Genomic DNA, 25491 nt, shown 5'->3' with positions numbered 1-25491 from the left:
AAAGTGGGATGCTAGCACCCATGTCTCATGGTGTGTACAGGTTAGGTGACAGCACAGACTGCATGCTCAGTGGACGTTAACAAAGAGCAGAGTCCCTAGTCCCTGATACCTGCCTGTCACTGGACATTTGGTAAATCCTGTCCCTGCTCCAGAGCCCATGGGCCCAGGAACCCTCCTGGATGTGGGATGTGAACCTGCCATATATGGTCCCTCCCTTCTCCACCCAGTGCCCCCCTACCACACTGCTTCCCCATTTAACAGAACGAGTAATTAACAATGTTAATTCTAATCTCATTTGCTAATGAAGGCAGTCTAATTGCACCATAATTGGCAGCAGCAGCAGCAGAAAAACACAAAATAAACCCTGCGTGTGTAATTCAGTTTAACTTCTTTATAATTACCTAGGGGGCCTGAACTGGGTGGCTGGGATGGGGGTGGTATGAGGAGACTGGAGAATTCAGAGCAACCCCTGAGAGATGGAGAAGGGGGTTTAAAAACTCCCTTCTTGACCTCTCTAACCATCCTTCCAAGACCTTTGAGAAAACCAGTTTCCCTCCCTTCTCTCTCCTTCTTTGAAAAGGGTGTTCCCCTGCAGGCAGGTCTCTGGGCCTCTATGCCTTCCTGGTTTACTGCATTGGGTTTTCCTCCAGGTGGGCCTCTGCAGGAGGGGATGCTAGCTTCAGTTGTGAACTATCTGCTTGCCTCTCCAGCCTCACTTGATATCCAGTCCTTAGATCTCAGACCTGACCTTAAGTTCCAGCCTGGAAGGATTGGTCTGCGCATCATTTGGTTTCCATGTAGAACTTCCCCAACCTTGCAACCTATGGGAGCCTACTGAGGACCCCACAAGCAAACCTGATCCGGCCCCCTTACTCCACTTCAAGTGGAGGAGGCTGCTTAGATGGATATCCCATAATCCCACACATGCCTCTGTGCAGGCCTTTTTATGGCCAGGTTAAAGTTTTATTTATTTTTTTAAAATTTCATGTCTGTGGTGGGATTTGTGCCCATGCATGCAGGTGCCTGGAAGGCCAGAAGAGGGCGCCAGATCACCCTGGACCTGGAGTTTCAGATGTGTTGGTGCTGTGAACTTGAACTCTGGCCTTCTGAAAGAAGTACTGGCTTCTAACTGTTGAATGATCTTTTCAGCTCCAAGATGGATTTTATGTAAAAATTTGCAATGCCTGGCACTAAATAGGTGCTTGGCTTTACTCTTGAAGAATGACAGGTAGATGACTATGGAAAAGGTTCTGGAAGGGAGAGGAGTATGGAAAGCCTTGGGTGGTCTATAGTTCTGGTTTAGTCTGCTGTGTGCTCAGGACCTCACTCTGTGAAGCCAGAGGGCTAGTACTCCATCTCTTTGTGTGACACCACTTCTTCTTCTTCTTCCTCCTCCTCCTCCTCCTCCTTCTCTTCTTCTTCTTCTAAAGATTTATTTATTTATTTTATGTATATGAGTACGTTGTAGTTGTCTTCAGACACATTGCAGATGGTTGTGAGCTACCATATGGTTGCCGGGAATTGAACTCAGGACCTTTGGAAGAGCAGTCAGTGCTCTTACCTGATGAGCCATCTCTCCTGCCTGTGACACTTCTTTTTATTATCAGGGGAGAGAGGGAGGGGGAGGGGGAGGGGAGGGGAGAGAAGGGGAAATGGAGGGGGAGAGAGGGGAAGGGGAAGAGAGAGGGGAAGGGGGAGGGAGAGAGGGAGAGAGAGCGGGGGGGGGGGAGAGAGGGAGAGGGGGAGAGAGAGGGGGAAATGGGGAGGGGGAGAGGGCGAGGGCGAGGGCGCGAGAGAGATTGAATGATTAAATCCCAGGCTTCTCATCTTTGGAAGTTAAGCTTCACACCTCAGCCCCACCCCCTCTCTCTGAGTATGTAAATCCACACCTTCTCTAAACCCTAACAATCGCTCCGCTTTTGACCCACAGCAACATCTCAACAGCTTCCGCTGCCTCGTTTTGGAAAGAAATGAGTACCAAGGTATTTGCTCCGCTTAAGGGCCAATCATTTCCATAGCAACCAGCTGAGGCTTAGGCTAAGCTACAACCTGCTCTGGCTTAGGGGTGATGAGAAGGGACTTAGCTAGTTTGGGGTTAGAAGGCATTTGGTGCCCTTCTTCTGAGCCTGTAGTCCTCACCGCGGGAGACTTGGGTGCCAGGTCTAGGTGTGTTCAGCGGATCACGTGGTCCTTTGGTTTTGGTTTCTTTCCCTGTCTCACCTACCAGGACCACAGAAATCTGGGCGTTCATTCCTCGCCCCCTGCCTTCCGCTTGGCTCCTATTCAACACTTACTTTCCCTTGCTTAGTGCCCTTGTGTGGGAGCCGGCATACCTGCGATTACTTAGAGAAAGTTGAATGCCAAGCTGCTCCCAGGGCATTTGTGTAAAAGAGGAGTCTTTCCTGTGGGTTTCATACCTTTTTTTTTTTTTTTAAATCCTCTTTGTTCTGAGATTTCCCAACAAAGTGTCTCTAGTATTAGGTGCCACCCAACGGAACCTAGGGTGTGTAGATGTTTTCCTAATTGTCTTTGTGATAATGGTCACACTTTTGCCTCCTCTGGATCATCATTTCCTGAATTTCCAATCACCTTTATCCTGTCTTTCACGTTTATTCTTTCTGATATAAGTTCTAGTAATTTCCTAGATAGACTTCTCCAGCCCTTTAGTGGAATCTTTCCTTTTTTGTTTCATTCCACGAGTTACGAACAGATTCTTCCTAGCGTTTTTTGTTTTTGTTTTGATGTTTGTTTGTTTATACACTTAAGGGGCTGTTCTTTTTTTCATGGATGCCTCTCTTTGTTTCTCTGAGGATGATTTTCAGCATCTGATGTGTGCTGCTGTGCCTTGCATCTATTTAATCTGGGTGCCACCCCAGGCTTCTCTCTTTGTCCCCCAGATGCTGGGATCTGGGCACTCCATGTGTGCAGGCCTGGTGTGCACAGGATATGGGGGGCAGTAGTAGGGACCACTCTGGGTCTGATCTTTCGCACAGAGAGCCTCTACCACCAAACCCCAGCCCAGCAGGCCTGGTAGGAGGTGGAGAAGCTTCAAGGACTTGAATAGAGAGGGGAGGCGGGAGGGAGGTGCAGAGGGCTTTGCTTAAGGCATTTGTTTGCCTTCTGGATTTGAAAGCCTCCGACCCATTTCTCTTCTTCCCCTCTGCTGGAGGGTCCTCTGTTCCATATATCAGCCTTTATCATACACAGCTATTTTTTTTACCCTGCCTTTGATGTAGCCCTTGCTATCAGTGAGGCATGCCAGCCTGCCCCTGAGCTTGCTTCCCACTGTCCACTCACATCCCAGCTGCTTCAAGTGGTCAGCCACCTGCTTCTTAGCATCCAAATCTTGTTCTCAGGCAAAACCCTGTCGTTCTAGTGAGGCAACAAGGAGAGATGGAAGATGGTTTTCTCAGTCATGTGCAGCGATGTAGAAGCTGCACAGTCCTGTCCGACCTCGCAGAGATCTCCACAGGAGCCCTGGCTGTCTAGGTGGGGAAGGAAGTTTGCTCTGCTACACTTGGTCAGCAGTGGGGACCTACCTCCATAAGCAACTGATCTAGGTGGCTGTGGATGTGAGGCGCCCCCTCCCCCAGTGTCTCTGCTTCTCCATGCTCCCCACGTGGAGTTTAATGAGAAGCAAAATGCCACAGGCACAGAGCCCAGTGGGAAGGAGAATGTGGAATCGGGGCTGCTGGAGATGGCCTGGGTCCTGTGCACCTGTGGGAAGATCGCTTTGATGTCATAACTGAGTATGTGAAAATTAAAAGCAGAAAACCAGAGGCAAAGCCAGTTGCTGGGGGGATAGCATCGATGGAGGCTGGGCATGTTTTTCTCTTAACCATTCTTCTCTGAAGGCCTGGCATTCATGGTCATAGGCATGCATGTGTCTGTGTGTGCAGCCTGCATCCATGTGTCTGCACACTCCTACACAGGCATATTCACCCATGTCCTGTGTGTGTATGTGAGTGCCTGAATGTGTGCGAGCATGTATGGATACCTATAGTGCTGCTCTGAGGTTTTGGTCTGGGGCAGTGGGGAACACTGAGGATGGAGATCAGGCCTGCTAGCTGGCCTCTCTTTGTCTCTGTTTGGACTGCCAGACACACAAGAATGGAGTGTCTGAAAAATAACAGGTGCTAGCCAGATTGGGGTGGCACACATCTTTAATCCCAGCAATTGTGAGGCAAAGGCAGGCAGATCTCTGTAAATTCAAGGCCAGTCTGGTCTACAAATCGAGTTTAAGGAGAGCCAGGACTATACAAAGAAATCTTGTCTCCAAAACAAAACAAAAACAACCAAACAAAAACAACCCTCCAAACCAGCTAACCAAACAAAAACAAAACAAAACAAAACAAAAACACCCTCCAAACCAGCTAACCAAACAAAAAAAACAAAACAAAAACACCCTCCAAACAGGTGCTCAGTTCTCACTGAGTTGTGGAGACCAGGAAGGTGTCTTGGGGAGGGCCTGGTCTGGTTCACTGACAGTGAGTAGAAGGGCAAACATGCCCCTTTAATTCCCCCTTGCCAGGGCACTGACTCACATCCACAGACCCTACTCTTATGATGGAGACACTTTCTGAAAGGCCCACTTCCTTCTTCTGTCACCTTGTGGGTTGTCTTAGTGTCTTCTCCTGTTGCTGTGATAAAATGCATGGACAAAAGCAAGTTAAGGAAGGGAAGATATATTTCAGCTCACAGTTCAAGGTTCAGCTCATCATGGTGGGGGAGTCAAGGCAAGCAGGAGCTTGAAGCAGCTGGTCCACTTATCCCTGCAGGCAGAAGAGCAATAGGTGAGTGCTGGCTAGTGTTCAGCCCACTTTCTCCATCTTATATAAATGCAGGATCTCCAGCCTAGGGAATGGTCTCACCCACAGTTGACATGTGCCCTTCTCTGTCAGTTAATGGAACCAAGACAATTTCCTACAGACATTCTCAGAGACTAACCTTAATGTAGATAATCCCTCACGGGTGTGCTCAGAGTCTCATTTCCCAGGCGATTTTGAATTCTGTCAAGTTAGAAACAGTAACCATCCCAGAGGTCACGAGGATTTCAGTCTAGGAACTGGGATCAGGGTGAGGTGCTCCCACTTGTTTTAGGCTACACTCTTACTTTTGCTGAGTCTCTGTTCTTACCTAGAAAATGAGGTAAAAGTTAGGCACATGGGGCAGGTGAGAGAACTCTTGGAATAATATGTGGAAAAGACCTCAGGGAACATCAAGACTAGGCAAACACTCAGTTATTACTCATTCACCTGAGAAGCAGTCATTGAGCATTTCCTGTTGGGGACCCCATCCGAGGCCCTGAGGCCCTGAGGCCCCGAGTCACAACTGCAGATACCCATGGTGCTCCCTGCAGAGCCCAGAGAGTACTGGTCTACCTCGAGGAAACCCTGAGGTGTTTGTCAATGCTGTGAGAGGAAGTGTGAGGAGTGGATGTCTTTCAGGTAAGGGGGAGGGGATCTGTGCTTAGGCTAAAGCCCCTTCTCACAGAGAAACAGGAATCGCAAAAGCTCAGACTGAGACTGGCATGACTCAGTGTGTCTCATGGTCCAGTTCTAATCTAGGCCACATTATGCTCCAACCAATGTCTCTCCTGCCATGGGGGCAGCCAGGCCTGTGAGCATTCCTAATTCACTCTTGAACTCAAAAGCATTAAGTATCACTTTGTGCGGGCCCAGCTGCAGTCTTCTCACGCCAGGAGCCTAAAGCCTCCTATAGCCCATCGGTAACCCTCAGATGCCCACACCAGCTTCGGAGACACTCCCAGATTGTGTGAGTCACTGGAATTCTAGGCTGTTTCTCTCCTTCCAGGAAAATGTCTGCCAATGGCTTTTATGACACCAAGTAAAAAGCCCTCCCCACTTTGGATACTTTTATGTCAGCTTTAAAGGGTGGGCGCGAAAAGCGCGGACATCTCAATGAAATAACTGCCATCAGACCTGGGTCTCTTCTTCCTACAAGACAGAAATGACAAGCCAAACTGGAGGTGGCAAGTACCTCCAGGGACCTCATGGTGCCGGGCTTCAGGACCCATGCTAAACTTCCAGTGAAGGGAGGGGCTTCCCCACTGCTTGAGGAAGGGCTTAGCCTCCCTCTGGGACCCCTGGGCCCACATACCCAGCTGCTCGTTTGGCTTGACCAATCGGGGTTTACAATCCTAGGTCATGTGCTTTGCTGAGCACTCTGTGGTCATAGCCGTATGTTATGCTGAACGCTCAAGGTGGGGACAGAAAATGAAGGTCAGATCTGTTCTACCATGGCTGGTTTGGTCAAGTCTCCTGACCTTTTAGTGACCTGGTTTCCTTATGGGAATAAACAGTATATGCCCACTGGGGTTGGGAGGGGGCAATAAATAAACTGATGCTAGAAGACGAGATGGTTCAGCGGGTAAAGGCGCTTGCTGCCACTCCAGACAAATTGGACTTTGATCCCTAGGACCCGCATGGTGGAATCAGAGAACCAACTGCTTCAGGCTGTCATCTCGGCCATCTCATCTAAGCGATGGGGCAGCTGTGACCTGGTGTAATTGTTACTGTACTGTATGTAGCAAGCGTCCAAGCATCACCCTTTCCTCGGTTCTGGTTGGGTCTGTCAGCAGGAGATGGGAATTGGGAAAGGGCGCTGTGAGGTGCTCGCTCCTACTCCACCATGGAGAGCTTCAATATTCAAGGTGGTACAAGTGGCTGGAAACATCTGGAAGGTCCTCATTCGCTAGCTCATGCAGCTCCCGGGCTGGGACTCCTTTTTGAATGGCACATTCTGACTGGTGATAGGTGAGTCTGAAGAGAAAGTATCGAGAGAATGAGCAGGGGAACGGGGTGGGAACAGGAATTGGGAGGGGGGGGTGACTGGGGGGGGGTGCACGGGGAGCCGGTTTGTGATGGATGGGTGGGTAGGAGGAAGGAAGTGACTTCCTTCTATAACCTAGCTGCTGAGTGTCGCCTCTGCTGCCCTCTAGTGGTAGAGGCAGTGGCAAACCTGCCTAGGTTTAAGGTAGGAACAACTAACAGACCCAGCTTATGGGTTTGGATACTTGAAGTAAAAACGATACATGTTTAGAAAAATGCCTGGGCTATAGTATTAGTATAGTTAACAAATGCTAAATATTATGAAAAGCAACACCTAATAATTAAATGGTACATTTTATAACTAGTGAAGTATAAGTAAGTGAAATATTATTTTAGTTTGTGTTGGGGGAGAGGAGATGGTAAAGAAAGCCTCCAGGAAGATGATACATGAGTAGGGTTTTGGAGGATAGATAAAGAGTTTGCTATGGTATCTCTTCACACAATTTGGGTAGAGGAAGTAACTTGGACAAAGTCCTAGAGGGCTTGAAACAGTGATGCGTTCATGTATCCCTGGTGCTGCAGCAACATTTAGAGCCAAGAGCGCTGTCCAGAGCAAGCTGGGGGGAATCTTGTCAGCAGGACTGGTTGGGATTTTGTCATGACGGTAGCAAGAAGCTATGAAGGGTTCAAACAGGGTGAGTGACAGCATTGTAAAGGGGAGAAGGTGGTATCTGGGGACCAGAGGAGAAGCCATAGCACGGCCCCATGCAGTAACATGACCACCTACATGGTGCCTGTCCCCACTCCAGGCATCCAGGAGGAGGCAGGTCTGTCCATTGTTTTATTACATTTATTTAGGTATATATTTTATGTGCATGTGTGCAGGTTCATGCGTATGCACCACAGTGCCCATATGGAGGTCAGAGCACAAGTTGTAGGAGTTGATGCTTTCCTTCCATCCTGTGGGTCCCAGGCATTGAATTCCAGTAATAAGGCTTGGGTACAAGTACCTTTCTGTGCTGAGCCATCTTACCAGGTCCCAGATCTGTCAATTGTACTTCCTTTCACTGAGTCTGAGGACCCAGAGAACTGAAGTCCCCCAGCCTAGAGCTGGAGACATCATGAGCTGATGATGATGCTAGTCTTACATAATCACAAAAGGGGACAAAAATGGCCTTCTTCCTGACACAGGCTCTAGACAGTCCTGTATGTTCTTGCTGCATGGCAGACACTAGGTGGTCACATCTCAGCAACTAGTGGATGCTGTGTCTATGATGCATGAGGTGGCAGTGTGAGGGAATTGGGGCAGGACACAGACATCCTGCAGCGTACAACCTTGGGGTGGAAACATGGGTGCTGGAGCCTGGCTCTCTGGCTTCAGGAAGAACACTTCTTCCCTGTCCTCTAACTTCCTTGTCCTTGCATGGGAATTCAGTGACATATGTATCCTGAGTGTATGGGACATGAAGCTCAAACCCTCTAAAAACACTTCTGTTGTACCTGCTGAGAACCCAGGACCCTCATCTTCTTGTCACCCAGTAGCCCAGAGAAATGGTGCTGCATCTAGACCATCTGCCTCTTTTGACTACACAGTAGACTACACTTCCCAGAATCCCCAGGGTGGACATACAACCTGGATCAAGGCCAGAAAAATGGTGGCCACAAAGGAGATGCTGCCAACTTCCACTTTCTCCCTCTGCTGGCCAGTTGCAGAGGCACTAGAATGACAGGTCTCCACCAAGGTTTTGTCCCTCTGGGAACCCTTGGCAGTATCTAGAGATAACCCACTGTCATGATTTGTGGGAGTGCTACTGGTGGGCAGAGATCAGGGATTTGGCTAAATACGTCACTGTGCTTGGTAGGACACCTCCACAGATCATCATTTACCCCATGCCACTAGTGATGAGTCCCGGATTCTCATCTCGAGTGTCCAAGTCCCTTTGATGTGCAAACAGAAGAGCCTGTGTTCTTGAAGGGCTGCATGGAACACCACAGCTCATGAACTCTGCGCATTGCTAAGCCATTGGCTTCTCAGGCTGTGTTGTCAGAATCACTGGTGTTTCTTGCTTGATGACCACTTCATTTAGGAAGCCAAGACCAATGTGAAGAACTTGTATGTTTGAACTGGTAAGTCTGGCTCTAAAACCTGGGCTGGCCTCTGTGTTATAACTCCTGGTTCTAAGGAGAAGTGGGCCATCACTGTGCCTCCCCTTGTCTGCTTTCTGGGGGCTTCAGTTGAACAAACAGAGCACCCAGTAGGTGGGCAGACAGAGCACCTATCACCAGCATGTGGCTTACTCCCCTGCAGAGCCATGACTGGTGAGGGTGCAGGTACCAAGATGGTTGGTTATCTGGTTCTCCAGACCAGGCTGATAGTATCTCTACATCTGGGGCATCTGGGGCAGCCCAGGTTGGTTATCTGTGACAAATGCTTCTTTAAAAGGCTGGAAAGACACCACTCCTGCATGGATCCCTGTGGTGTCCTCTTCAGGGAGTTCCTATAGTCTGAGTATTCCTTTCAAGCCACTGGGTACTCCTCTTGCCCCAGGCTTGAGTTCGTAAGCAGGTGTCTGGAGGTGTCTCAGCTCCTTGTTAATTTCCTGGCTTGCCATCCTGAAAGTCGGAGGGCTGAGAGACTGCCACACAGGAAGATGGGGAGATAACAGTGTCTGCCCCGACTTCCCGCCTGTCAGCAGTCTGTCTCCCTCACCTCTGTCTACCCTCATCGTCTCTGTCATGCAGTCAGAGCCTTGACAAAAGGCGCTGGTCAGCCTAGTTGCAGGCAAGCTCCGGAACTAGAGGAAACCTAGGTGTCTTTGGTTCTAAGACTCAAACGTGTGTTTCTGAACATGTGTGGAGGTGTGCTTACCTACACTTCCCACCCTTGGTTGTAAACATCTCTGACAGATCATTTAGTCCAAGCCTCGGTAGCCACACAACTTGGCACCCTGCCAAAGGATCCCCACAGCCCCCCTTTCCTGAAGTAACTTCCAAGGGTGAGCCTGACACCCATGCCACTTCTCCAGTAGGTGAAAAGTCCTTAGGTTTGCTCCAAGTCTATCTAGCTGAAATCCAAGACCTTTGTCTGTAGGTTCTGGATAGAGATTACTGTCTTTTTACTTCTTAGATATTAATCTGCCAAGTAGCTGAAAAGAGAAAGTATACTCCCCTCTTACTGAGCTTTCTACATTCTCTTTTGCATTCGGAGCCCAACCCATGGTCTGTGGAGGTTGGCTGCAGGAGGGACGTACACAGCAGAAATGGCCTCACTCCTCTCTGGCCCTTGGATGTTTCTCTGGCCTGCTTTGAAAGCTCTGTGGCTGCAGAGCAAGCAAGAGTGTGGGAAGACTGGCGGACAGGCAGAATTTAACCTCCCTGGGTTTGAGTTAGACTCAGTACCCGAGTTAAGTAGCTAGATGGAGATTGGTGGCCTTGGAGGCCATTGAGGATGGACACCTCCCTCATGAGGGACCCCACCTTCCGTTCCCCTAGAAAGGAACACACAGCTGCTCCTCTTTAGGCCCCTGGGTCTGGAGAATGGAGTCCACCTCAGGCTATAGCTGGAGGCATGATATTCTCACCTGTTCCAAAGCAGAGAATGTCACATATTACTGCTCCTTCCTAAAGAAAAGATAAAGCAGCTGGGCTTGTCATTCACCCAGCCTGGAAGTCACCCTTCAGGACGGTGGATTCGCCTGAAGACTCTCTAAGGAGATGGGAGGAGTAATTATCCCTTTAATGAGATAATATGCTTATAGCACCCAGAAGCCCCACCCCCCACCCCAGCCCCAGCGGTTTATGGAACATCCATGCAGCACTGATAAACCTGCCTGGTTTCCCAAGTTCTGACTCACAAAGCAAAGCTTGCCTTTTCCCATCTTTCTACCCCCTTTCCTAAGCATGCTTTTGGGCACTCTGGGCTTCCTTGCTTTTCCTCTAAAGCTCCCTCACCCTCCTGCCATGCAGCTGCTTGCTGGACCTCCATGGCTCAATGGGTGGTTTTCTTGGACCCAAACTCAGCATGCATGGCTTTCTCTTTTCATTCTTCCATCTCTTCGTCTTCTGGCAGGCGCCAAAGTCTGCAGTTTGCCTGACCCCTTGCTTTTCTTCCAAACTAAATTGTCTTTGAGTTTCCTTCTGAGTCCATCTTTAAATTCTTTTATTGATGAGACTAAAACCCAAAAGGGAACCCTGAATCCCCTGGTAAAACTTACAAGGAGCAACCTGGAACAGGAAGCTGTTTCTTCCCCACTTTCCTAAGGAACCTTGATCTCACCCTAAGGTTTCCTAAGGAACCTTGGCCTCCCCCCCTCTGAATCTCATGGGTCGAGTGGGGCAAGGGCCAGAGGAAGGCAAAGACATTGCCTCATTTTCCCAAGTAGAGGCACAGGCTCACCCAAGGCATGCTCTGTCCAAGGTCTCATCCCAGTGAGCCTCATGCCTGGCCAATGGATCTCAAGATTAGTGCCTTCTCTCAATCATGTTGCTTAGTTCCAAGCTAAACCCCAAGCTTCATCCAGGGGCCTCAGACCTCTCCACTGCATTTAGGGGTCCCTTAACACAGAGGATGAGGACGTAAGGGGATAGGGGTGGAGAAGGCCCAAGCTATCCCTGGGGCTAGGAGGCCTGCAGCCTATTTTCCTGAAGGCTGCTAGGTTCTTAGTCTGCCTGCAGCTTCCAGATTGGCTACTGCCTCTGCTGCCCAGCATTACATAAATCCTCACAGGATCTGCAGACAAGAAGCAATTAGGAGGGAGGGAGGGAGGGAGGGAGGGGGAGAGGGGGAGAAAGGAGGGGAGAGAAGGAAGCAAGGAGGCTGAGAGAGAAAAACAGCAGGAGAAGAGAGGTTAGCAGAAGTAAGCCTGGGATCAAAGAGGGGAAACAGAGACAGGGGAAGGGGAGGAGACAGAGAAGTGAGAGAAGTGGAGGAGCTGTACACACTCACACACACACACACACACACACACACACACACACACACACACTGATAAATACACAGACAGATACACGGACACACAGAGACAGATACACATACACAGATACACAGAGATATACACAGACAGATACGCAGAAACACATACAGAGAGAGACATGCATAGACACAGGCACACAGACACATAGACACATACATACATACATACATACATACATACATACATACATACATACACACACACACAGAGACATCGACTCAGATAGATACACAGACACACTGAGACAGATACACATACATAGAGACATACAGACACATAGACACAGACATACATAGACACACACATAGATATACACAGATACACAGAGACACACACAGAGACGCAGACGGACAGACAGACACATACATACACACTAAGGGGAAGCCGAGGGAGAAAGAACTCAGAGCTAGACATCCAGCAATCCATGGGGTCAGGGAGATGGCTTTCCATTTGCAAAACATGGATTAAACCAATCTAAGGTAGAGAGAAGTAAGAATCTTGGAGCTATGAGCTAGGGTGAAGGACAGTTCAAGGATGAGAGAAAGAGCTATTCATTTGTATTTTTGTATGAGCTTAAGCTTTGCCAAGATCCCACAAAGGAGAGTGGACTCCGTTTATTGTCACCCACATTTTAAAGCTGGGAAGCAGATAGTCGGTGAAGCAAGGTGGGACCCCAAATCACTAGGCAGGAAAAGGCCCAGTAGGGTGTGCACCTGGGCCAGTCTCACCAGCAACTTGGTCCTCTGGTCTGTGGCAATGACCCTAGTCACTAAGAGCATAGTAGGACAGCTACCTGGTTCCTGTCTGCCTTTTCTGGGCCATGGGTAGCCTTAGAGCATCCGAGAATCCCAATAGGTTTTCTAAGGGGTGCCTTTTTGTGGTATGAGAACCAAGGAAGAAAGCTGGTCTTGCCTCTTCCTTTTGTGTGTTGGATGCTCCCTGTATCCCTGAACTTACTGCCATGTCTGCAGCCTGCAGGCCCAGCCCTGATTCCACAGATGGCCTACCTTGAAATGAAACCTAGTGCCTTGGACCAGAGCCAGGGGCCTGGGGGGAGCAACAGCAACCTCCTTCTCTCCCTCCCTCCCTCTCCTATTCATTTTTCAAATGTTATTTATTTTTTAAACATTCCCTCTCTCTTATTCATTTTTCAAACGCTCGCTATGTGCCAGGCAGCTGTTCTAGGCATCGAGGACTACAGCAGTGTACAAAACCGATAAAAACTCTGCCTGGAGGAATTTACATTTTAGAGGAGAGAGACAAAAAATAAACCAGCAAAAAATAAATACAATGTGTGGTATTAATGATGATAAGGGCTGTAATGAGAGACAGGCATGAAAGGAGAGATAGGGTACTGGTGGGGCAGTTTGGAAACAACCCTTTGGACCCCCGCTAGGCTGAATGTCTTCCTTAGTATATATGCATCACATCCATGTTTGTAGTTTCCTGTTTCTTCCCACTTCCTACCATCACCAGGGGATCATGGAAGGATTGTCCCTCAGTACTGGCAATTGCCATCCTGGTCTCTGTAGAGGGACATACCTGAATGGGGCTGGTCTCTGGATACCACATCTGTGCTGGCCTCTCCGTCCTCTAGAATTCTTCAGTGACTACCAGCCTCTGGGGAACTCTCTAATTCCCCAGTAGCTCTGGGACATCTGTGAAGTCTCTGCCTGGTCATCTCCTTTAGTCCTTGAGAACCTCAGTCAAGAGTCTTCTTGCCCTGGACTTGGTGGAACCTGAACAACACCGCTTGCTGACCCCTCTGTCCAACGTCAGCCATATTGGCCTCCATCAGCTCTTGGGACTTCTCCAAGTGCTGGGCTGAGATGGAAATGGGGTAGAGAAATATCCCCGTGGGAGCAGATGCAGGGCAGCACGTAGAGCAAGGTCAGGGCCATCATGGCCACCCAGGGAAGACCGACTCCAGGGACCAGGGCACCCCTTCACAAGGGGTGGTGGGTAGTGCTTGCCTCTGTCTCTCATCTGAAGACAGTGCCCCTTGTCAGCCTCACTGCTCTCCCCCCCCCCCAACTTGCCTGAAGGAGGAGGGGCAAAGCCAGGGAATAGACTCTGGGAAAGTAGGGTGTGGGGCACAATGATGCGGGACACGCCCCTGGGGAGTGGCAATTCAGAGGGCTTGAATATGCTTTTCCCAGTGCTCACAGCAGGCGCTGGGCTTTAGGGAAACACCAGGATACTGCTCAGGGGGTGGGGAAACACAGTCTGAGATGTGGGGGGACTGAAGTTGGGGTTCCCTGGCTCATGGGACATCTAGTCACCGATGGACTGCTGGAGTGCCACACAGAAGAGTTAGGAACCTAGGATTGGGGGTCCATGGGCTGTAACGAGGTGGGGACCATTGGGGCCCTCGGGCTGAGGATGATGACAAACCTGAGCTGGGTTGGGGGTAAAGGGGAAATGGGGAACTCATCAGTGAAGGTAAGGTAGCGGTGGTTGTCTAGAAGCACAGAGAGGCCTTCTATGTGAGACTTAGGCTGTGGCCCTGTAGGTGAAGGCCTTCTCCATGCTCCCCACGGAGGTTTTGATGAAAGAGACTGCCCATGTTTATCCATACCGTTTATTGACTGTTCATACCGTTTATTGACTGTTCATTGTGGGTGCATACCAACTTCTCAGGGTGGACCAGAGATTAAATACCTTTTGCAGGGAGCAATGTCCAGGAAGGGAAACTTACTGGCTAAACTCTAAGGGCCTCTAGGTACCTCACTGGCATGGAGAACTCTGTTTTGAGCTATGTGACAAATGTGGGGAGTATGGACACGTGTTCTAGGCCAGGGAGCAGGGAGCTGCCTACCATCTTAGGTGGATGCCCCGGTGTCGGGAACTCAGACACGGTCTACCTTACCAAACTTCTTGGCAAGATCCATTGTTCCACTGTAGGGTGCTTGTCCCCAAGAGCAGAACAGGTTGATCTTACGCAGGAACATTGATTAGACAGCTCCATGTCCAGACTGGACACTCTCTGAGCAAGTCACTACCCTGTCCCCAAAGGTGGGCTAGGACCCTCTGTCTTCAGCAACCATACTCTTCCCAGTAGCTACAGACACATCTAGAAAGTCTGGGGACTGTCCTGGGCTACCAGGTCTCTCCTGCAGAGGCAGGGCACCACCTTCCCTCTCTCCATCTCACTGCTCCTGAGTGTCCTGCACAGACCAGTGGAGGTGGCATGTGTCATGTGAGAAGCAGCCAGGAAGATGTGCCCTCCCTTCCGGGGACATACACACTCAAAACAAGTGCATTGTGTCCATGACTAAAGAGAAACCAGACCTCAGGCCAAAAAACCTGCTTCTCCCAAAGGCAGGATTTCTCTGTGAAGCCCAGGCTGGCCTTGAACTCCCGATCCTCCTGTCACGGGCTCACCAGGTATCATAAGCATCTGCTGCTACATTGGACTCCATTCTTCATCTTAAAAAAAAAAAAATCTGTGTTCAGGGACCATAGAGTTCTGAACTTAAACATGTCTCCCCACTCTTATAGAGTCTTGGAAATCAGGGCAGGGTGACAGTGGTTATAAATAATGAGGAAAGTCAATGCTGGCAAAAGACACTTTTTTCTGGGCCTGTTGTCAGGCCCTGTGGCTTTGCCTTGGCTTGGTTAAGATATCTGGCTGCATTCTGTCTTTGCCTCTCTAAAGTGTCTGAACCCCTGAGACCCTCCCATTAGGTACTGACTTCCTGCAGCAAGTTAGAAGTGGGGCATAGCAAAAGAGACCCCCATGCTTTCCTGAAGAACTGTGCTATTTTGGGTCCTGGCTTCTCTTCTGTGGCTCCTTGTGTAGGGGGCTGGTAATTCTGAGTTTGATGAGAGGCTGGGGACCATGGTAAACTCTGTGTGTGTGTGTGTGTGTGTGTGTGTGTGTGTGTGTGTGTGTGATGCCTGAGAGGCAGTTCTGGAATCAATAGGTGGTGAAGCCTGGGGCTGTTTGGTTCTCTCAGGGAGAAACCCCAGATGGTTTCTGCCTGGTTCATTTCTCCATCTTGGCTTCCTCAGTGTAGCCTTGACCCTAATCTATTTCCTGCTTCCTAGAGAATTCTCTCCATTGCAACCATGGTCTCTGTGAGCTCAGCTCCTCTGGGTAGAGACCCTTTGCTTAATAGATGTGGGGCTGCTAGTCCTGCCTCTCTTCCTGACCCCTGGCCAGAATAAGCATGGGGACAGATGGAAATGTCAGATTCAGGGAGGGATGCTTCCATCTTAGACCCTGGTTACAACTGCCTGATTGTGGGAGGCTGGGCTCCCTCAGGGAAGCAGGGGTGGAAAGGGATGTCTTCTTGCGATGTTGGTGACCTCAAATGATGGCGCACAGCTTCTGCCCCAGAGCCACCTGGCTGTGCACTACATACCTTAGAAGACAAATGTCTTCTACAGACCTTCAGATCCGGAGCTCTTGGGCACGTGCCCAGAGATCTGTGTTTTCATAAATCACACCAGATGTTCTGTTTCCTGTGAACTTGGCCTTGACCTCTGAAGGACCTCTGCTACGGACGTTCTCCCAACCTGACTTCTGAATGTTTCTTCCTTGTACAGTTGTGTGCTTCGGGGCTATACATCAGTGTCAGGGGTCATGGGAGGTTCTGTGGCTAGGTCTGAGAGGAAGCCTAGGGGTGATGGTCACTGTCCTTGGAGATATTGCATGAGGAGGCAGATTATGTTGGGTAAAGGACAGAGCACTTCCTAAACAACTACCTGCTGCCCAGGCTCCTGCACTCAACAATGGGGAATGCGAACCTCTGGGGATGGGACCTGGGGAAGGGGTCCAAGGAGGGGCTGGTGCTCTGTGCTCTCCTGGAAGACAGAGAAGAGATTAAGCTGCAGGTGGGAAGAAACCTGGTTTGAAGATATTTATGAAGGTTTCTTTCAAGTCAGAGATGCTGGACCGCCACAGGAATCAGGTAGCTTTGCCTGCCCGGGGTTTAAAACAGTTTACACACACTCAGTATGCACTTACACCCATCTGAGGGCACCTGTGTGTTAGACTTCAGACGTGTGCAGAGGCATAGATGAGTGCATGGGTATTTATTTTGTCTGGGTATATTTTCTTTGAAACAGGGTCTCACGTAGGTTGAGGTTGGCCTCAAACTTGTTCCATAGAGGGAATGATGTCTAAGTTCTAATTCTTCTGCCTGTATCTCCTGGTTGTTGAGATTACAAGCACATTGCCTGTCTTTCATATGCAGTACTGGGAATTGAACTCAAGGTTTCCTGCATGCCAGGGAAACACTACCAACTACGCTACATGTTTTAGCCCAGAGTACATGCCTGCCTGTGAGACAGGGAGCATGTTTGTCACATGCACAGATACATGTATGTTTCCCACACATCTGTCTCAGCCTCCTTTTCCTGGCTGTTTAATTCCTCCCCAGAGCCAGAGTCTCCCTTTGCACTTTCTCGAACGGTCTCTGGAGTGAGAGCCTTGTTTAATCTCCATTAGCTCTCTTATTTCCTGCACCAAATTAAAAGTGTGACCAAAAGTTAATTATTCTAATTCAATTTGGTCCTAATGTGGTGTACGTGGGGACAGAGAGGCCTGGGCGGAGGTGAACGAGAAGTGGGCAGGAGAGGTGGCTTTAGTTTTAATACGTCTTAATGGCTCCTACAGGGAAATGCTGAAAGCTTTTTTTTCCTTTGTGATTTTCCTGCTGTGTCCCCGGGTTCACTCTCTAGATTTTCTAGGAATTCCAGGGTGCTCTTGGGAACTTGGCTCTGGGAAATATTTGAGGAGATAACAGGCTTCAATAGAGGTGGGGCGGTCCGTGTGCGTGTACATGTGTGGCACGGGTGTGCAGAGGCGTGCTTGCTGAAGGAACACAGCCCGGACTCCATTCCAGAAGCACGCAGATAGAAGAGCCCAAACCTCCCTGGTGAGAACAGGCTGCAGAGCTCCCCGCTGAGTGCTTAGCCTTAGACAAGCTAAGAGATTACTGTCTCTGCAAGGATTGGAGAGCAGCCAGCTCGCTGTGCCTCCATCTCCAATCTTTTTCAGATCACCTCTGACCCGGCTTCTCTTCGCTTGGATCTCTCTGTTCATTCCCCTTTCCTGCTCAGGAATACAGACTTCAGAGCTCGCTCCAATCTAGCTCTCCAGGCTGCTGTGTAGCTCAGTGGTCGAGCAGTTGCCCAGCATGCATAAGGCTGTGGGTTCGATTTCTGGTCTTACAAGGAAATAAAAAGGCTTAAGGTGTCAAAGCAGATTTCTCTAGTAATCATAGCCTCCTCAGGCTGTTTTTGGACCCTACATGTGAACAGGAACAGGAGTCATGGTAAATCCACATCCCTACCACCCTCCACCTCAGGCTCAGGCTCTCCAGGAGCTGACAAATGGAGAAGAAAGGACGGGGGTGGGCTGGCCTGGAGGCTTTCCCACTTCTATCTGGACTACATGCTCCTCATCCTTGTTCACAAGCTCCCCCTTGGCTAACACTCAGCTCCATGGTTGTCTAATTGCAAGGCAGGCTGGGAAACACCAGCTGTGGCAAGTCCAAGAGGAGCAAGCCTGTCTCTCTCAGCACATCACCGAGGGCATCTTTCTCTAAAATGCCAAGGTCTCTTTTAAAGGTGATGCACAAAAGGTATTTAAAAAAATAATGCTCCACTAAGTACTAATAAGAATTTGCCATTTTTAGACACTGAACACAGTCTACATGGCTCTGTGCTAAAAGGGGCTCCTGCCAGCTCTGAGACCTGAGAGGATTTGCTCTCAGCTAACTGCCGAGCTCTTCTGGACTAGTAACTCATCCCATCTCCACATCTTCCTGTCAGGCCCCTCCAGGGCACCCAGGACACACCTGCATGGCGCAGCTTCAGCACTCAAGCCCCCTCTGTCAGTGGGGGTTCAGACTCTTGAGTTTCCTTTCAGATTGGCAAACGAGGCTTGGAGAGGAGAAACAAGCCCCCAGCATAGCACAGGCCGAGGGGACCAGAATCTTCTGAATGCCTGTCTGCTGCTCCTTCCTACACATTTGACCACGAGCTATCTTTTAAGAATACAGGAAGACATTTAACACACTTGGCCACACACGTCAAAGAAGGAAAAGATACCTGGAAGCTTGCCGGTTTTCCTTTTGCAACATTTTAGAAGGCTCGTGCCCTAAGATGTTTCCTTCCCTTTGTGCTCTGGAGGAAGATTCTGGACAGCTGAGGAAATGCTGGAGAGTGTGTGATGTGTATATAGTACGCATACATAATGTGTGTACAGTTTGTATGTGGATTGTGTATATGATGTATATGTGAACTCTCTGTGTGTGTGTGTGTGTGTGTGTGTGTGTGTGTATGTGTAGTACAGATGTGTGTATTGGCAATAGTGGCTTGGGTAAGAGCAGACTTCCAGGTGGAAATGCCCCGAATGACCCCAGGCATCTGTCTTCTTGGTTCACCTTGTCTGTGATGCTTGCTGTTTTTGTTCAGGGCAGTCCCACTTGGTCCCACATTGGGGTTTGCAGACTTGAGTTGGAGCTCTTCATGTGACCTGCTAATCATCTATTTTTCTCTCACGGCTAGAGTCATCCCATAAAACAACTTCGGGGAGTTTTGTTCTCCCCTCTGCTGCTTCCCCTGGCTCACTTCAGTGTGCACATGAGGCATCCAAGGGCCAATTCTGCCTCTGTTTCTGGCATTCCTGCTCTTTATACAGAAAAGAACAGAGATGCCTGCTTCCTTCCGGGCACTGAATACAATTTGCTAAGACTTTTGGGAAAAATGGTGTTGTGCCTAGGGCTAAGGCACATCCCACAGGGCTCTGCTAATTTGCCCTACATAAGGAAAATAGTGTAGACTGGCTCGGGGTCAGGCCCGCCCACCAACTCCATAGGACCTTCTTCTCCGAGTCTCAGTTTATGCTCTGAAGATCTGGGAGAGTGGGACCAGAGTTTCTCCAGCACATTTTAGACTGAAAAGAGACAAGCTCTAACTTTGATAAAGAGCTGGGCTTGCTAGGTAATAGAGGTACAGAAGATTCTGGGACTTGGAGATTCCCCCCCGGGGCATCTCTTGATGTTTTCATACTGGATGACAATAGTGGACAAGCAGTGGCAACAGCCATGGCTTCATGAAGTCAGGGCCAGCATGGGCTAACACCCCTCAGAAACATTAGTCTGTGTTACCCTGCTGAGCAAGTCTAGCCACCTGGCCAAAGCATTGGCAGAGTATGGAGAAAAGAAATGGCAAAGGATGGATGTGGATTTCAACAGTGCTCCCAGGACCTGCAACAGTGCTCCCAGGACCTGCTATAGTGGCTGGCACTTCTGTCTCAACACAGGGGCTCACTCTGTAGTCCAGGTTGACCTCAACTCCCTGTCCTCTGGCTTCAATCTCCAGATCTTAGTGTGCCGCCACGCCTCATGGCACCATTGCCTTTATCAACAATGCTCCTGCCTTGAAAACCCAGAGACAAAAGGACCACGTGTGGGGTCTGCACATGACAAGGGGAGGTGACCTACGGCTGACTTTACTTCCCCATGGCAGGCAGGTTGCCTCGGTGATGGTGATCTGTATCCGTTTTGGACCATCTAGGCAGGTTGCCAGCACCTGACTGCCAGCATTCCATGGGCTCTCTGTGTCTTCTTCTACGTCTCCGGCTCAGAGCTTTCTCTGTTCAGGTTGTACCTGTGCATGGAGAGGATGGAAACCAGATAGCTCTGGGTGTGGCCCTCCCGGGGTGGGGCCAATAGCCCAAGGCAAAAGCCCCTGCCCCCTTTTTCCAGTGCAGTCACTAGGAGTTTGTTCTTAAGGCAGTGCTGAGGTCCCAGGACTTTCTACACAGGTCTTTCCACAACTCCATTGTCGGCGCGCTCCGTGTGTGTGTGCTCTCCTTCTGTCTCCCCAGCCCCCTTTGCCTGCCGCTCCCTTTGGCCTCTTAGGATCCATCATCTTGGTGTTTGTTTTGAGGAGGATCCGACCTAAGATCCTGTTTTTTCCTCCCTTGAGTCTACATAACCCTCCTCAGACTCGAAGCCATTCTTCCCAAATTCTTCCGCAAACCAGTGGGCCAGATGAGGATCCCTCTTATTATGAATATACTCCCAGGGCCTGATGAGTTGCGTGTTGTGCTAAGAAAACACACTCAGTAGATATTTATTAGACAAATGTCCCCCTCCGTGGAATGTCCCCCTGGGGAGGGAGGAGCCACTGAGGGTGAGTCTCTCTCCCATCCCACTGGATGCTGTGATCTTGCAGACACTGGAGCCAGCTCCCCGTGTGGAAACACAACTCCATTATCTGTCACATCAGCCAGGTGATGCACCTCAGCAGGGGTCTGGGGACCCAGGTCGATTTAATGCAGCACACACCCCCTCTCCGTCTCTGGCTTCACTGATCTTGTCCCTCCCCCAGCCAGCCACATTAAGTGAGTAAGTAATGAAAATGGCTAGAAATTGAATTTTATGAAAAAGTAAGCCGCAGCTTAGAGAGCAGGCAGGAGGAAGGAAAGGAGAGGGGTCTGGTAAGGAGAGGGAGGAGGTGGTGATTCCTAGGGCTGTCAGGGGGAATGGAGGAACACCGATTGGCAAAGAGAGTCGGGAAGGATGCAATTCAGTTAGGTGGGATTTTTACCCTCTTCCTCTGTTCTGACCTCCCCACCCCATCCTTCCTCTCATCTATGGGTATTTTGTCTTTGTATTCGGGAGATGGAGAAGGAGAAGAGACTACGGCAGAGAGGCAGCAGGGGGGAGAGAAGAGATGTTCAGAGCACGGAATAAATTACTCTGCCTGCAATTCCAAGAGCTCAGAGGCTGGAGTGAGCAAGGGCAGAAGGCATGAGTGAGGCACAGGACAGGTGAGGACTGGTCACCCAGCCCGGATACCACCCATTCCATCACTATGGCCTCTCCAATGGCCTCTCTAATCATTCTGGGCCAAGCAGGATGGGTGAGCCATGCTATTGAACAGACTGGTTAAAGTGTAGAGTAAGCCAGGCTGGGTACCAGTTGCGGGGAGGAGGACATATTTGTCACACATCCTCTGATGTGTTCATGCAGTAAGACTGTCCTTATTTGTCGGGGGAGATGCTTAGCCAGTCAAGTGCTGGCCACAGGAGATGCTTAGCCAGTCAAGTGCTGGCCATGGGAGCATGAGGGTCTGGGTTTGATTCCAAGAATCCACGTGCAAGGGCTGGACTGGGTGGCACTCACCTGTAATCCCAGAGTTGGAGAAGTGATGAAGACAGGCAGGTTCCCTGGGCTCTCAGTCCAGCCAGTTTAGCCTACTTGGCAAGTTCCAGGACAGTGAGATGTTCCAGGACACAGAGAGATGAATAATGGCAGATGAATGACATAAAATGTTGTCCTTTGCCTTCCACCCACACTGTAGGAAGTGCACACATCGCATACATAAACAGTCACAGACACAGATACACATGGGGTGTGTCTACACGGAGATGCACCCCATTTCTGCATACCAGCAACCCCATTTTCAAGAAGAATCAAGTGAGATTGGAAAAATGAGCTGAAGCTTGGATTTGGATCCACACTGTAGCTGTGCCACTCCCACCACCATGGGGGTCTGGGGCGTTATAACTGTGGGCAGTTCAGACCCTTGGCACGAATTGATTGCTTTCAGCTGGCCAACCTTCTTCACAAGCCTTACCTGTCTTCCCTAGGGTCCTTTGCTTTTGTGTTTTCTTACAATGCCCCTGCTCCCCTTCACTGACACCTCACCCCACCTCACCTCCATTTGCAAACAGCTAAGTGGAACTCAGCTGGAGCCTGATGTTTGGTGATGATGAGGTTCCCAGCAGGGGAAGGGTTTGATGTGTGAAGACAGAGACCAAAGCAGAAACATTAAATCTTTCTGCTCAGAGCTGCGAGAGGGCCCTGGCAGGCGCCCTGAGAGGGCAGCGGTGGAGAGAGCCACAACCAACAGAAGCCTCAGGGGGTTAAATGCCAGGCAAAGGGAGGCCCACACAGGGCTGATGGGATAATGGAAGGGGGTGTGAGCCTGTCTATTGCTAGGCAGACTGGATAATGGGAGCACAGGGCGGAACTCAGGGCGCCTGGGAGGCTGGGTTCCGCTTGCAGCTTTGCCACTGGGTCATGGGAAGGCTTTGAGCTTCACAATCAGCTGTTTAAAATTAATTTGTTTGTGTGTGTATCTGTGTATGTTGTGTGTGTGCTCACACATGTAGGGGACAGCATTGACTGTTTTTTCACAGGGGCTAACCATTTCTCTCATTTTGAGACAGGGTCTCTCCCTGGCATGGGACTTATCAAGTAGGCTAGACAGGCTGGCCAGAGAGCCTCGGATATATGGCTGCTTCCTCCTCCCTGGGATTACAAGTGTTTACCTCCATGCCCAGCTTTTGAAAGCATGGGTTCTGGGACAGAACTCAGGTCCCCATGTTTGTAAAGTAAGCCCTTGTTAAGCCATTTTTGTTTGTTTGTTTTAATGTGTGGTGGCAGGGGGTGGGGTTACATTGTTTTTCATTCAGACTAAACCAGGCTTTAATTAGCAGCTATTCCAGGAACAGGACTGTATTTTAGCAAAGGTCTTACATTTAGAATGGTCCTGGGGACATATTTACCCCACCACGTACTCAGCAGAATGGACCAGTCTGAACCCGGCCTCCCAGGCTTCTTGTTCTAAAATGGGAAGAGATGGCTGATAAGGTCAGGCAAATATGAAGGACTGGGTAAGGTACATCACGTGGGTAGCATCATGTGGAGATCTGAGGCTGAGCTACGAAGCAGGAACCAGGTTCTCAGTAGTAGCAGAAATGGGAGGAGAAACTTCCAGAAGGTAGAATCTGAAATGTACAACAGGAGAGGGTGGAGCTTGGTGCATTTGATAAACTCATGAGGCTAGAGGCTGAGAGGTGGGTGGGGCTGGAAATAGCCCATGAAGCTTGGAGCTGCCAGGATCTGGGTTGATGGAGCTGTCCAAGGTTCCAATAAGGAAAGCGCACTAAAGCACAGGGCAATCTTTTTACCATAAGGAGAGCAAGAGGGATGCGTAGGATGACTAAGGTTTCAGGGTGGAGTGTACAATGCACCACTCTGCAAACACCCCAATCACTCTTTCTCTGGCCCCTGTGCCTTGCAACACATCAGTTTTCCCAACCCTTGTATTTCTTTTTCTTCTAAATACTTCATATCATCTCTCTTCACCGGTGTCCGAGGGAGCTAGGGACAGGAGAGATATTGTCTGGCACAGAGCAGCAGAAAATAATGAATCTTACTCCTGATAAGGAAGGCAAGGAGCTTGGTGCTCAGGAACCACTCACTCCCCTCTGCTTCTGCCCACTCATGCTGCAGCAGGGTCTGAAAGCAAGATATCACTACCCAAGGCCACAAGGAAGAGAGCAGCAGGGAGAGTCGTGGGCCAGACCTAAAAAGGCAGGGAGGAGCCAGGGAGGGGCGAGCCTTGATGACTGCTGGGTCCATGCAGCACCAGGCAGAGGCTGAACACAGTGAGGGACTATATGCCACATGCCTTCCATTTATTTTAGGGGTTCCATAAGGCCATTCTCATACTATTTGAGTGTACTCCCCACCACACCCTTTCCTCCCTTTCCACCCCCTTTAAAAGTGTCTGCTGGAGCCTAGTGTGGTGGTACATGCCTTTAATCCCAGCACTTGGGAGGCAGAGGCAGGTGGATTTCTGAGTTCGAGGCCAGCCTGGTCTACAGAGTGAGTTCCAGGACAGCCAGGGCTATACAGAGAAACCCTGTCTCGAAAAAAAAAAAAAAAGTGTCTGCTGGCGCTTGCTTTGGCAGCACATAGACTAAAATTGGAATGCTACAGAGAAGATTAGCATGGCCCCTGTGCAAGGATGACACACAAATTTGTGAAGCATTCCATATTTTTTTAGTCACAAATAATATAAAATACTTTGGTGTGACTCTAACTAAGGAAGTGAAAGATCTGTGTGATAAGAACTTCAAATCTCTGAAGAAAGAAATTGAAGATCTTAGAAGATGTAAAGATCTCCCATGCTCATGGATTGGCAGGATTAATATAGTAAAAATGGCTATCTTGCCGAAAGCAATCTACAGATTCAATGCAATCCCTATCAAAATTCCAACTCAATTCTTCACCGAGTTAGAAAGGGCAATTTGCAAATTCATCTGGAATAACAAAAAATCTAGGATAGCAAAAACTATTCTCAACAATAAAAGAACCTCTGGTGGAATCACCATGCCTGACATTAAGCTGTACTACAGAGCAATGTGATAAAAACTACATGGTACTGGTATAGCGACAGACAAGTACACCAATGGAATAGAATTGAAGACCCAGAAATGAACCCACACACCTATGGTCACTTGATCTTTGATAAGGGAGCTAAAACCATCCAGTGGAAAAAAGACAGCATTTTCAACAAATGGTGCTGTCTCAACTGGCGGTTATCATGTAGAAGAATTCGAATTGATCCATTCTTATGTCCTTGTACAAAGCTCAAGTCTAAGTGGATCAAGGAACTCCAAATATAACCAGAGACAATAAAATTTATAGAGGAGAAAGTGGGGAAAGGCCTCGAAGATATGGGCACAGGGGAAAAATTCCTGAACAGAACAGCAATAGCTTGTTCTATAAGATCAAGAATCGACAAATAGGACCTCATAAAATTGCAAAGCTTCTGTAAGGCAAAAGACACTGTCAATAAGACAAAAAGGCCACCAAGAGATTGGAAAAGGTGATTTACCAATCCTAAATCTCATAGAGGACCAATATCCAATATATACAAAGAACTCAAGAAGCTGGACTCCAGAAATT

The 25491-nt window shown here is 49.3% G+C and overlaps 1 non-coding gene across 1 annotated transcript; it reads left to right on the top strand.

Annotated features, from left to right (window-relative positions):
• The first annotated feature begins 24475 nt into the window (after positions 1-24475).
• Gm24612 lies at positions 24476-24582 on the top strand. Its single transcript, XR_003949872.1, has one exon. It is a non-coding gene; the product is annotated as a U6 spliceosomal RNA (small nuclear RNA).
• Positions 24583-25491: the final 909 nt, after the last annotated feature.

Source organism: Mus musculus, chromosome 11 (assembly GCF_000001635.26).
Source record: "Mus musculus strain C57BL/6J chromosome 11, GRCm38.p6 C57BL/6J".
Lineage (NCBI taxonomy): Eukaryota > Metazoa > Chordata > Mammalia > Rodentia > Muridae > Mus > Mus musculus.
The sequence above is the reverse complement of the archived record's forward strand: the minus strand, read 5'-3'. Positions and strand labels throughout refer to the sequence as shown.